Source organism: Mustela nivalis (genome assembly GCF_964662115.1).
Source record: "Mustela nivalis genome assembly, chromosome: 9".
Lineage (NCBI taxonomy): Eukaryota > Metazoa > Chordata > Mammalia > Carnivora > Mustelidae > Mustela > Mustela nivalis.
This window is the reverse complement of record NC_139028.1, coordinates 53,018,335-53,030,377: the sequence shown is the minus strand read 5'-3', so window position 1 is coordinate 53,030,377 and position 12,043 is coordinate 53,018,335. Positions and strand designations below refer to the sequence as shown.

Here is a 12,043-nt window from a genome sequence, read left to right as displayed (position 1 = left end):
TTTAGCACTTCATTTTTTAAAAATCCAATTGAAGAGGTTAAAAGGAAATAGCAAAATACAGGAAAAGAAAAATTGAACTAAGTCAAGTCATTTCTGGAGGTAATTACAGACATGGTTTCAGATATCTGGCATGTCTGTTTCTGGAAGTTCTTGTTTATAAGCACTGTTTCAGTAAAAATCTAGGTATATGGTATAATGCTAGTTTTGTAACAGTTTTACATCAGGTTTGCTCATATCATAATATTTTAATTAATTTTTAAAAATATTGATCTGGGGAACTTTGTAAGCAGACGTAAACCTTATCAAAAGCTTTATTTTTGTTTTATGGAATGGATAAAAATTGAATATGCTTTTTTGGTTGCTCTTTGTTTTTTAATCTAAGATGAGATTAATGATAACCAAATTTCCCCAAAGTAGATCAGGACAGGACAATAAACTCAAGTACTTTACTTAATTGACTGACTGTAATTTCATTGCTACTTCTGTGAATTTTTTGTCTCTTCTTTACCTCTCCCATCCCCCAGGGTTTCTGAACTTTACTTTTCTTCTTCATAGTCAGATGTTTTACGGATTCATCTCTCAGGTGCTGATCTTAAAAGTTAGGGTGCCCAATGTGGAACACAAACTCTTTTTGCTCCTCAAGGAGATCTAGGTTTTGAGTTCCCTCCTGATTGTGGGTGACCACACCGGGGGGTGATGTTTATGGTAAGACTGTTTCTCAGCTTTTCCTACCCACTTCAATATGGTTTCTCTCTTATGTGCTGATGTGAAGGGGCTGCTTCGCCAGTTTCTTAAGTTTAGGTTTTGTTTTGGTTTGTTTTGTTTCCTCAGAGCAAACTGTTCCATGTACAGCTGCAGCTTTGGTGTGTCTGTAGGAGGAGGTGAGATCAGGGTCTTCCTACATCATCATCTTGGATCAGAACCTTGAAATTGATCAAATTTGACTTTTCTACATTCTTTCCTGCTATCCTTGGAACCATCGCTTGGATACTTTATTACCATGCCTCTTCATCTCCTATAAGTGATTTGATTGTGTACGAAAAGATAAAATAGCCATCTCATCAGTCAGGAATCTTTCCTATAAGCCCTTCTTTATAAAAACATTGCATTTAAAAAAAAAAAAACATTGAATTCTTAATAAGCACTTTAGCCAACGCTTGTACCTATAATATCGGTCAGCACTGATGTTTTACTTTTCCTTCTCTTTGGAGGCATTTTAACAGCAATAAAAGGAAAGGATTATAACATTCACTTTTCTTTTCCTTGCCTAGTGTGAGTTTTCACTTTTGTAGCTAGAGGCGTCTGAGCAAACACATATCTACAGACCTGCCTACAGCGGAGTTCTCCTTGTCAGCTTCCCAACAGAAGGGAAAAGCATAAACAAAGACAAGCACATGTCTGGAATTTCTCTTTGTCAAATATTCTCCCCCTCTCAGGTTGAACCAGCTGAGGAAGATCACAGCCCAGTCACTGATGAAGGCCTGAAGTATTCTGTAAGAATCCAGAACCAGCTTAGTCTCAACATCAAGAACTAGCTTAGCCTTTTCCAAACTGGAGTGCTAATTCCAGAGGCCCACTGCTTCTTAATGGGGGTGCTGCTGATATTCTGGGCAGACCAGTTTGTTATTGTCTCGTACCCTGCTGGGTACTTAGCGCTCCTGGTCTCCTCCCATTAAATGGCAGTAGCTTTCTCCAGGTATCACAACAAACAAAAATAATGACCAAACATTTCTAACGGGTGCCTAGGGGAATGGTGCTGCCACCAGGTATGAACCACTGTGTAAGGCCAACTGCGATACAGTGATAACGAGGCCTGGTGGAGATATCAACAAGGCAGATAGTAAGAGGTAATCAATAAGCAACTGCAGGTGGCACAAAGACTGAGGCCCCGAATCTCTGAGAGCCTGTAATGCTGTCCTGGACAGGGATGGCCCCAAATGTCATCTAAGATCACTTAAAGTTTCCAAAACAGGGAACACACTCCATCTTCTTTTTAAGTGTCTGTTTCAAAATACATACCTTAAATTTATATATTAATTGACCTGTCAATCTTGATTTCAGATTTGAGTTGCCCTTACAGGACGCTGGTTGTTTTACAGAGCTTCTCAAGGACGCTAAAGGAATGGTAGCAACCCTCGAAATGAAAGGAAACATTCACTACTCTAATCCTAATGTCTTGAACAGTGTAATTCTCCTTCCTTAAGGAGACCTCCAAAGAACACAAACTGTGAAGGATGCATCAGTAACGAACTTCCCAGAGTTTGTCTGGGACCTCCCCCAGTGTGTCAGTTCCGAGTGCTGAGGGAAGCAGGTTCTCATGGGGAAGGGGCTTGTGGCTGACACCAAAAGACAGGCAGCGAGAAAAACAAAAATGCCTGTGAGGCATGTCTGTTCCATTCTAGCAGCAGGGAGTTTGGGCTGTTTTTCTCCCTCCAAGTCAGAAATTGACAAGACAGGAGAACTTCCACTAGGAGAATAGGAAGGTTAAGTCAAGATGCTGCCATGGTCATTTGTGATAAGCAGGGAGAGGAATCAGGAGAGTTGAGATAGCACCTGACGTCTCTGCAGCCCCACATAGGGAAATGCCTGCTCATTCCTCTTTTTCAGTGACTGTGAATGACTTGAGGTTGATCTTTGAAATCTTCCACCTTCTTTTTGGAAAGGTTTTTAGTAAATTATCTTTATCATTATTCCCTCACAGACAGTAATTTTGGGGGAGAGGGGCATTCCATGTGCCTGAATTTGCCCTTTCTGGGCATGGAATCTTGATTGGTTGATTTAACTCAAGTCCTTCTTAAGATGACAAAAGATTTTATGGAGGATGGAATCCACACTCCTAAAGGAGAAATATATACAGAACTTTTAAAGAGCTCTTACTGTTCACATATGAGGCCTCATTCTTCTATTCTCCTCCCTAATTACTGAAGATGATGCACCTACCCTTAACCTACGTGGGTAGGTTTAGAGGAAAAATTCTGGCAGCCCAAATTCTGGACCCAAACCATCAGGGCCAGGATGTTCACCTCTTTCTTCAGAGAACCTACTTAAATCACAGTCTTACTCAAAATGCTATTCATTTAAGTGACTGAATGTTTATCAGGTTTCCTCTAGAGGCCTTGTTTCTTTCATTGCCCTCAGCAGAACGTAAGCAACAACTGAGTGACTCTAAGATGTTCTGTGTCTGGGTGTGCGTTCTCTGTAGAATCTGTGCTCTGTGGCACTTTAAGTCCTTTTGGCAGGAAACTATCAATTGCGCAGAAACATATGTACCCTGAGACTTCCTGTGGCAAAACGTTATACATTAGCCCTGCACCTGGAAGCCCAAAGAAGACTTTAATCACTTCATTACAAGTATCATGTTGAGAACAACGGCACATTCAGGAGTCTAAGCTATTTACACATATGATATATGCATTTTAGAGTATATTTCCCCCCCAAATCAAAACATAAGCCAGGATAAACACTCACATCCTTACTTATCAAATAAGGAGTTCCACTGCTATAGACAATTATTGGAGGAAAAAAAGGGGGAAAATTTTAATTTCAAATGGCCTCACAATCTGGTGTTAGAGAATTATCTTAGTCAAGCATTTTCTGATTAAAATAGAACCATTTTTAGCACCTGGGTGGTTCAGTGGGTTGGGCCTCTGCCTTTGTCTTGGGTCATAGTTTTAGGGTCCTGGGATCAAGCCCCACATCGGGCTCTCTGCTTGGTAGGGAGCCTACTTCTGCCTCTCCCTCTGCCCGCCTCTCTGTCTACTTGTTCTCTCTCTCTCCCTGTGTCAAATAAATAAATAAAATCTTTAAAAAAAAATAGACCTGTACCCCTGGGGATAAAAATATATGTTTATAAAAAATAAAAAATTTAAAAAAAAATAGAACCATTTTATCTTTAGGCTATTAAATGTCATAGTTATTAAGATTGTCTTGTCTGAATGGGGGGATTAAAAAAACCCTTACAGTCTCTAAGCAATTATTAAATTCTAATTTATAAATAGAAGGCAAAAAAAAGGGGGTGATATGATACCTGGATTGAAAAATGATAAATTGAAAAATAAATTATAAAATTATGTATAAGAATCCTCAGAGCTATCTAAGCATTTTAGTTCTGAAGTACTAAAGAAACTCAAAAGCAATGTCAGTAATGGGTAGCCATTCAATGTAACCCTGATCAACAAACTTTTAACTATCCATCTATCTATCCAGATATAGATATAGATACACACAGACACAGACACACACACACACACACACACACACACACACACAAACTTTGCATTCATTTTCAGGTACTCAATACAAGGTAGATGATGTGCATACTGATTTAAGAAGGTTTTGTTCTGGTCCTAACACCCATTATTCACTATTTCCATTAACAAATCTAAATGGTGAACGGGGAAGCATTACCATTAACCTTGCAGAGACCAGCACTCAGGCAAAAGTTGTTTACATACTAAAGGGAAAAGATCATATCTGAAAGGACTTTGAAAAGTTTTGCAAGTATTCAAAAAACAATTTAATGAGCCAGGTTTTACGTAAGCCTCTAATGATTTTATGACATGTACAAAGGCAGACACAGTAAGAAGGCAATAGAGAATAATGTTAAATTCCATGGAAACCAGAGTCAAATGAAAAGGACTTAAATTCTTGGCTCTGAATATTACGCATCCTATGAGGCTGGGCACATTGCTTAGTTTCTTACAGCCTCAATCTCCCTATCTGTAAAAGGGAGATAAAAATACCCATGTCGTTGGAGGAACATGTAGCACAGTATCTGGCATGTGTTAAGTATTCATTACCTGAACCCTTGCTATTAGCAGTGAAAACTGCCACCACCATTCCTTCAGTCCTTTTAGGATACAGTGCTCTAGTGAAGGATTTAAGGCTCCACTGGCCAGAAGGACTAAATGGATTTTCAAGTCATTACTAGAAACAAAACACAAGCGGTGACAGAATGACTCCATGATTCAACAGATTCAAGAAAAGATGCTCCCCTTGGAAATTCAATTTAAAAAATACACAAATTTTTACTGTCTACTCTTCACTAGGTCAAGTGTTGGGTTCCAGAGGTTGAAAGATCCATAAAACAGGGATTTGTTCCATGGAGGAAACAGGCTGGAGAGAGAAACTCACGGACATAATGAATCCCTTAAAGGAGTAGAGGAGTGTCGAAGGAAAGGAGGAATAAGCCTAGCCTGGGAAGGCCAAGGAAGGCTTTGAAGAATGAGCAACAGTGAAACACAGCCTGAGGTTTACCATCCGTCTCTGTCAGGTGCGCCTTCTACTTCCCTACACTCAAGATAGTTCCTAGGGCTACTTTCAGATTTTTTTCTGGAGGACTCCATGTTTATAATACAGGAAAAATACGTATCTGTTGACTAACAAAATTAAAGAGGGACAAAGAGATCCTTTTATTTTCTGTCATGAGTCTTCTACCAATCTATTATGGTTAGTGAATGTGAAGGAAAAAGAAGGTAGATGATTAGAAGTTATTCTTGTTAAAGGGAGATTCCAGACCCTGTACCTTTCTGGGGAAACACAGAAGACAATTCCCAAGCTTACCCTCAAAGATCTCTTGGTGCCATTGTCAGAAAGGATTCAGATGCACCACAGCCCCAACGCATGAAATTATTCATATGTGTATATTCTCTGTTTAATATCGGAATGCATCTAAAAACAGTGTAACTTGAAGGAGCAAAGCCACTTCATTTGCCATGCATTTGTCATCTCCTTAACTGAGCAGTTCACCTGGTCGGTAACCCCATGATGTGCAGGCGTAGAAAACACATTGTTCAGGAGAGGATAATAAGGAATGTTTAATGGAAAATATTTATGCCCATTAATCTTCACATGTGACCGGGTCAAACACAATCAAATCATCAGTGTGAAACATTAAACATGTTAAAATATAATTTTGGAGGATTTATCATAAACTACAGTTTGTATGAAATTAATTTTTTTAAATATTCATCTTTAGGTCATCTCAAGTTCCAAAGATTTTCACTCAGATCTCAATGTCAAGTGACCCAAGAATGCTACAAAAATGAAGATAATAAACCTCCAATAAGAAGAGCTGATGGAGACTTTAAACCATGAACATCTCCTTTTCCACATGTTTTCCGTTATACAATGTCTGATTCATATTTTAGGTTCTGCTGTGCAAGAGATATGGAGCACCTTTAGAAAGACACTGAAAAGTACCATCTGTTCATGTTGAAGAAAAAAAAAAATTAACTTCTTAATCATAAAAACTGTTCTCCGAAGAAGTACACTGGAAACATCCGGACGTGGAGTTATAATTAAAAACAAAAGCAAAACAGCCTCCCTTAAAAGAAACGAAATGCTTAATTCAAGCTTACTGGGTAGCTGATAATGAAAGTGAAAACGTTGGCGTCTATAGATATCAGGAAGTTTTGGGATTTGAATTTTATCACTGACCATCTGGTTATATTCATACTCGGAGAAGAATCTTTAAATGGCAAAAAATTTCTAAAAAGTCTAAAAGGAGTTTATTACGACTGGGATGCCTCTATTAACTCTATATTTCCTTCTGATGTGAATTAGGCAAAAACCCACTGGTGACAACATGTTAAGACAAAAGTTGGGGGTTTAATCCAGTCCAGTCCACTTAACCAGAATCAAGAGAATTGGCATTAAATACATTTTTCATTAAATCAGGGCAATAATAATGATTTACCAAGTATCATCCTTTAACGGCTTCATATGGAAAAAAAAAAAAAAAAAAAACGGAGCCTTGCAATTAAGTTACTGGCCTGTGGGTCATGTTCCTAGAAATCAGTGGAGTGGGAATTCAAATCCAGATCTGTCTGCCTGCACACCCAGTATTTTTTACTGTAGTAGATCGTCCCCTGGGCTAAAATTAAAGGGGTTGGTTGCTCTCCCTTTCCTCAGTGTGACTACTATGTCAGATATAACAAGGATCCATGGTCATCCAGCTGCATTTAATTAATTCAAATCTCCCCCTACCAGTCCATTATCTGAAAGACTATTTCTGGGAGTTGAAAGTTTCTTTGAAATACTATGAATAATAACAAAAGCAACAACAATACAACTTCAGCGCTCTCATTTATTCATATTTTCTTTTATCTTTTTCTCTCTCCACCACAGCCCACTACAGGCTAATCATCAAACTAGGGTTTTTCTTGCTCATGTATTTTGTTATTTTTCCTAGCCTCTTTTGCAATTCCAGGAAAAGAGGTCTGTTTCATCTTAGCTTCTATCTTGTATCTCTCTCTCTCTCTCTGTCTCTAAGAATTATCTGTAGCCATCCTCTCCACCTTTATGCTTTCCAGGAACATCAACGAATCCTGGCTGCCTCTGCTTTCATCTAAATCCTTCAGTCCTATGTTCAATGTGTCATCCAGAGCTTTGGTTTGGATCCACTGACCAAGCTTGCCTTGGCCACAGCTGAAAAACTTCTGAGGTGCGTCTGGGTGAGTGGCACAACTCAATTTTAATGTCTTCCATGGAAGAGGGAAGGAGGGTAATGCAAAGGTCTTACATCCTCAACTGAAGGGCTCAAAAGTCCTAACTCAAATTCAGAAGTTCTCAAAAATAAACCAGAGGACACATTAAAGTTCCATATTCAAATCACGAATGTTTATTTAGATATTGTTCAAGGGTCTAACTATTATGGCTTGTCATTGTTAAAGGTGCAAAGAAATATAAAGACATTGATCCTAATTTCCATAGTTACTTAAAAAGGCAAATATTATAATGCTATGGAGTCCAAGTGGTAGGCAGCTATAAAGAGAGCAAATACTATCAGAATATATTAGATGGCAACATTACCGCGAGCTATGGAAATCCAAAGGCTTGGGGAATATTAACTGGTCGTATAATACTTAGCCATTATTCGACAAAACCAGTATTACTATGGACAAGAAAAAAATGGAGAGAATAGAAAACAGATTTTGGTGAGACTCACCCCCCCCCAAGGATACTGTTGGAGGATAACAGGGCAAATGGGGTGATATAATAATGACAATTTCGCATATTGATTAGTGCTGATTATATGATAGGCACTACGCTGTCTAGTTTCTTAACAACTCCATAATTTAAGAATTACTACCTCTTTTTAGCAACACATAAAGTAAAGCTTTGAGAGATTAAATAACTTGCTAAGGACATGCATGCAGCTGGTAAGCCCTGACAGCGAGACTGAAAGAGTATGAACTTTGGATGACTGGAGGTCTTCCAAAGCAAAGGCCCTATTATTAGCCATCATGTTGAGGGAGCTGGGATACTCAAGAATGGCATAGGTATCTACTTCTCCATTTTGATTCATCCATCACTGACTTAGGGTTTGATCTAGATATCTACCCAAGACTCCTGCTTGCCAAACCAAGAGGCAGAAGGAAACAAACCACGGTGTCTCCCTCGGGCAGTAGATTCTAATCTGACCCTACATCTACCATTGCAACCTTAGGATATTTTATAATCTGTTTTTTCAAAGATACAAGGATAGTGAAATGAAGCAACAGTGTATCATGGAGAGCCCTAAGATAGAGCCTGATGCACCTGGGTTTAAATCCTCGATCTACCACTTATTAATGACGTGACACTGTGGGGGAATTCCTTAATGCACCTGAATTTATATAATGATTTCTCCATGGAATTGCTACGCAGATTAAAGGAGTAGTTAAAAAAAAAAAAAAAAAAAAAAAAAAAGGTCAGGTGCCTAGTATCGCATCTAGCACATAGTCCAGGCCCATAATCCTTCATCTACAATTATCACAACCAAATGTAATTTGGAATTTAGAGCACGTATATGGATTGCAGGAAGGTCAAAGATACACACACCATGTATTACTTAACACTTCAGTAGAGTCTGCGATGGTACCCCATAATTAATTGTTTTGCCATGAAATATATGGATCTTGTCACCACAAGAGAGTGAATAAAGACCTTGGGTGAAGAGCTACTTATTATTTCAGGCCAAATTTTGTTGCCAAACTAGTCTGTTGAAAAGTTATCAAACCTTTTTATTTTCTAGATAAATAAGACAAAATGTTAACAATTAATGGATAAAAGTGAAGGGTATACAGGATTGATTTAGCTATTCTTGAAGTTTCTCTAAGCTTTTTTTTTTTTTAATAAAGTAAAAAGAAAATTTTACTTTTGGTATTTTGGGGGTACTGGACATGTGGTTAAGATACTGTTTAAGGGGGCACCTGGGTGGCTCAGTGGGTTAAAGCCTCTGCTTTCGGCTCAGGTCATGATCCTAGGGTCCTGGGATCAAGCCCTGCATCGGGCCCTCTGCTCAGCAGGGAGCCTACTTCTCCCTCTCTCTCTCTGCCTGCCTCTCTGCCTACTTGTGATCTCTGTCAAATAAATAAATAAAATCTTAAAAAAAAAAAAAGATGCTCTTTAAGTTTCAATAACTGGTAGTTTCCTTCTTTGTGCTCCAGCAAAGTACAAAAGGTACAAAGCTACCTCTTGGGTGTCAGGCAAATGATTAATTGTACTGGAGAGTGCTCACGTCCTCCAGGACATTGCATTTTGGGGATGCTGATTAGTCATATTTTTATAAGAAGCAGAGTTTGAGTAAGAAAGTCACACTGACAATTCTATCGCAATCTGATATGTGCTTTCTTCCCAGAGGGGATGGAACAGAGTTTGTTCTCCTCTCTCTGCCCTACCTCCAACTTTTTCCCCCAAGTCCTGAATATACCTGTAAAGACTTGTCAGTATGTTTTTCCGGCTCTGAGTCTAGAATTCTCTCTACCCACACCACACTGAAGTCATTGACAGGAAAAGCCAATGACAGCCACATCATGCCCAATACAGTTTCACCACAAGCCCACAGGGGCTTTACTGAAGAACTGTCCCAGAGCTGTCTGTCTTTTCCATCTGGGCTGCAGACAGAGCTGAGAATGACAGGACACATGCTGGACTTTGGAAGCCAGCATGCATAGAAGAGTCTAGCCATCCTTGCAAAAACTCAGCACATGTCACACGCTGGGGGGCAGAACAGCCGGCGTGCTGTCTGGAGGTCTCCTCCTGGAATGCTGGTTGCCTAGCAACAAGATCCTGCTTCTCTCCAACTTCAATTCTTAGGCCTTTGGCTTAGTCACTTGTAAAACCCAGACTTTTTCTTACCATTCCTTACCCAGGTTCCCAGAGAATACAGGTGTTTCCAGGCTCTGTATATTGTGAATATTTCAGATGTGTAGTGGCAGTATATGTCGTGGATTTCCTTTTGGCATCCTGGTTGTTGTTCTTACACATCAGCACCTCCCTATGCGTTTTAAATATGCCATACTATAAATATACTAAAATAGTATACACTGTTGGTTTCCATTTTGAACATATGTACATATTAAAGACTGAAGGTTATACCAGAAAATAAAGTAACAGCAGATTTTTCTTCATGGTAGGAATGTGATATTTTATTATTTGCTTACCTGTCTTTTGAAACTACCTATAAAAATGTGCCTTAATTTTATAATGAGGATAAATATTAACATGTTAAATACTAGGAATATTACTATCAGTCAACATTTGAAATGTATACAAAGTAATAATAAAGGAAGAAATACATACACACATACACAGGACACCATTTCAACACTATATATGGGAAGGAAAACATCAATGAATAAAAAGAGTGCCATTAAAATAAAAAGAATTCTTTCCCAAACTCTAATTTTAATTTCAGAATAATTAGTCTTATTGAAAAACAACATAATGTTGGCACATTTACAACCATAGGTTTAAAAATGCAGAGGAAAATCACTCTACTATGCCAATAAGGGTCTGGTGGGAAGATTTCAATAGCAAGAAACTAAAATGTTTTATACCCAGAGCTTTCAGTCATTCCTCTGTCAGACACTCAAAAAACCATGTCCATGTATCCCCTCAGTGCTAGATACTTAGAAGTCAGACTGAAAGAGACAATATAAAGCATCATTTATTACAATATCTGTCTGGGGTGCCTGGGTGGTTCAGTCAGTTAAATGACTGCTTTCACTCAGATCATGATCCCAGGGTCCTGGGAATGAGCCCCAAGTCAGGCTCCCTACTCACTGGCGAGTCTGCTTCTCCCTCTGCCTCTGCCCCTTCCCACTGCTTGTTCTCTCTCTGGCTCTATCTCAAATAGATAAGATCTTTAAAGAAAATCTGTCAAACCAGGTTTTTTGGATATTTCTTATGGATCTTGGAATTCTCTATGATACAGTCCTTAAGTTTGTATTTATTTGTGCAATCATCTTTTAAATAAGATTTTGGGAGCTTATTTGGAGGTTCTAGCAGGGGAGCGCAGCTACTCGTATACCCTTGACCGAAGAACGGTCCTCTCCTCTATCGGGGAAGGTCGTCCTCTTCGACCGAGCGCGCAGCTTCGGGAGGGATCATCTTAATGACACTATAACTGAGTACTAATACATGACTATGGGGTTTACATTAATGCTTGTGATAATAATTGCATGTACTTATTATTTAACTGTTGTGATTAATGAGTAATGCACTTAAATATAAATGTTTTAGAATAGAAGCCAACTGGTACATGCGATAGTTAGTAATATGAATACTGACAAATGGTTAGAGAAATGAGTCATCTTAGGGTTTGTGGTAAGTTATGGTCATGCCAAACTCAGAAGCTGTCAGGATTGTACCCAAGTTGTGAGTAGAGATTCAGTTTCAGCAAAATGCCATGCCTTCATTTTAAAAGGTTTTATTTATTTATTTATTTGACAGACAGAGAGCACAAGTAGGCAGAGAGGCAGGCAGAGAGAGAGGAGGAAGCAGGTTCTCCGAGGAGCAGAGAGCCTGATGCAGGGCTCGATCCCAGGACCCTAAGACCATGACCTGAGCTGAAGGCAGAGGCTTTAACCCACTGAGCCACCCAGGTGCCCCCCATGCCTTCATTTTAAATAAAAGTTGTTCATATTCATTTCGTCCATCTAGATGCAACTCTACAGGAGAAGGGGCGTTTTCAGTCTTATTTACTGCTAAATCTCCAGGGCCTTGCTCATAACAACTGTCTGCTAGCCATTGGCAGGATGAATTAAGGAAGGAAGAA

General features: G+C 39.0%; 1 protein-coding gene across 12 annotated transcripts in view; it reads right to left on the bottom strand.

Annotated features, from left to right (window-relative positions):
- DLG2 (discs large MAGUK scaffold protein 2) overlaps window positions 1-12,043 on the bottom strand; it is a gene marked incomplete at its 3' end in the record, with an annotated part of 2,041,616 nt that overhangs the window by 1,309,458 nt on the left and 720,115 nt on the right. The gene's annotated exons all lie outside the window — the stretch shown is intronic.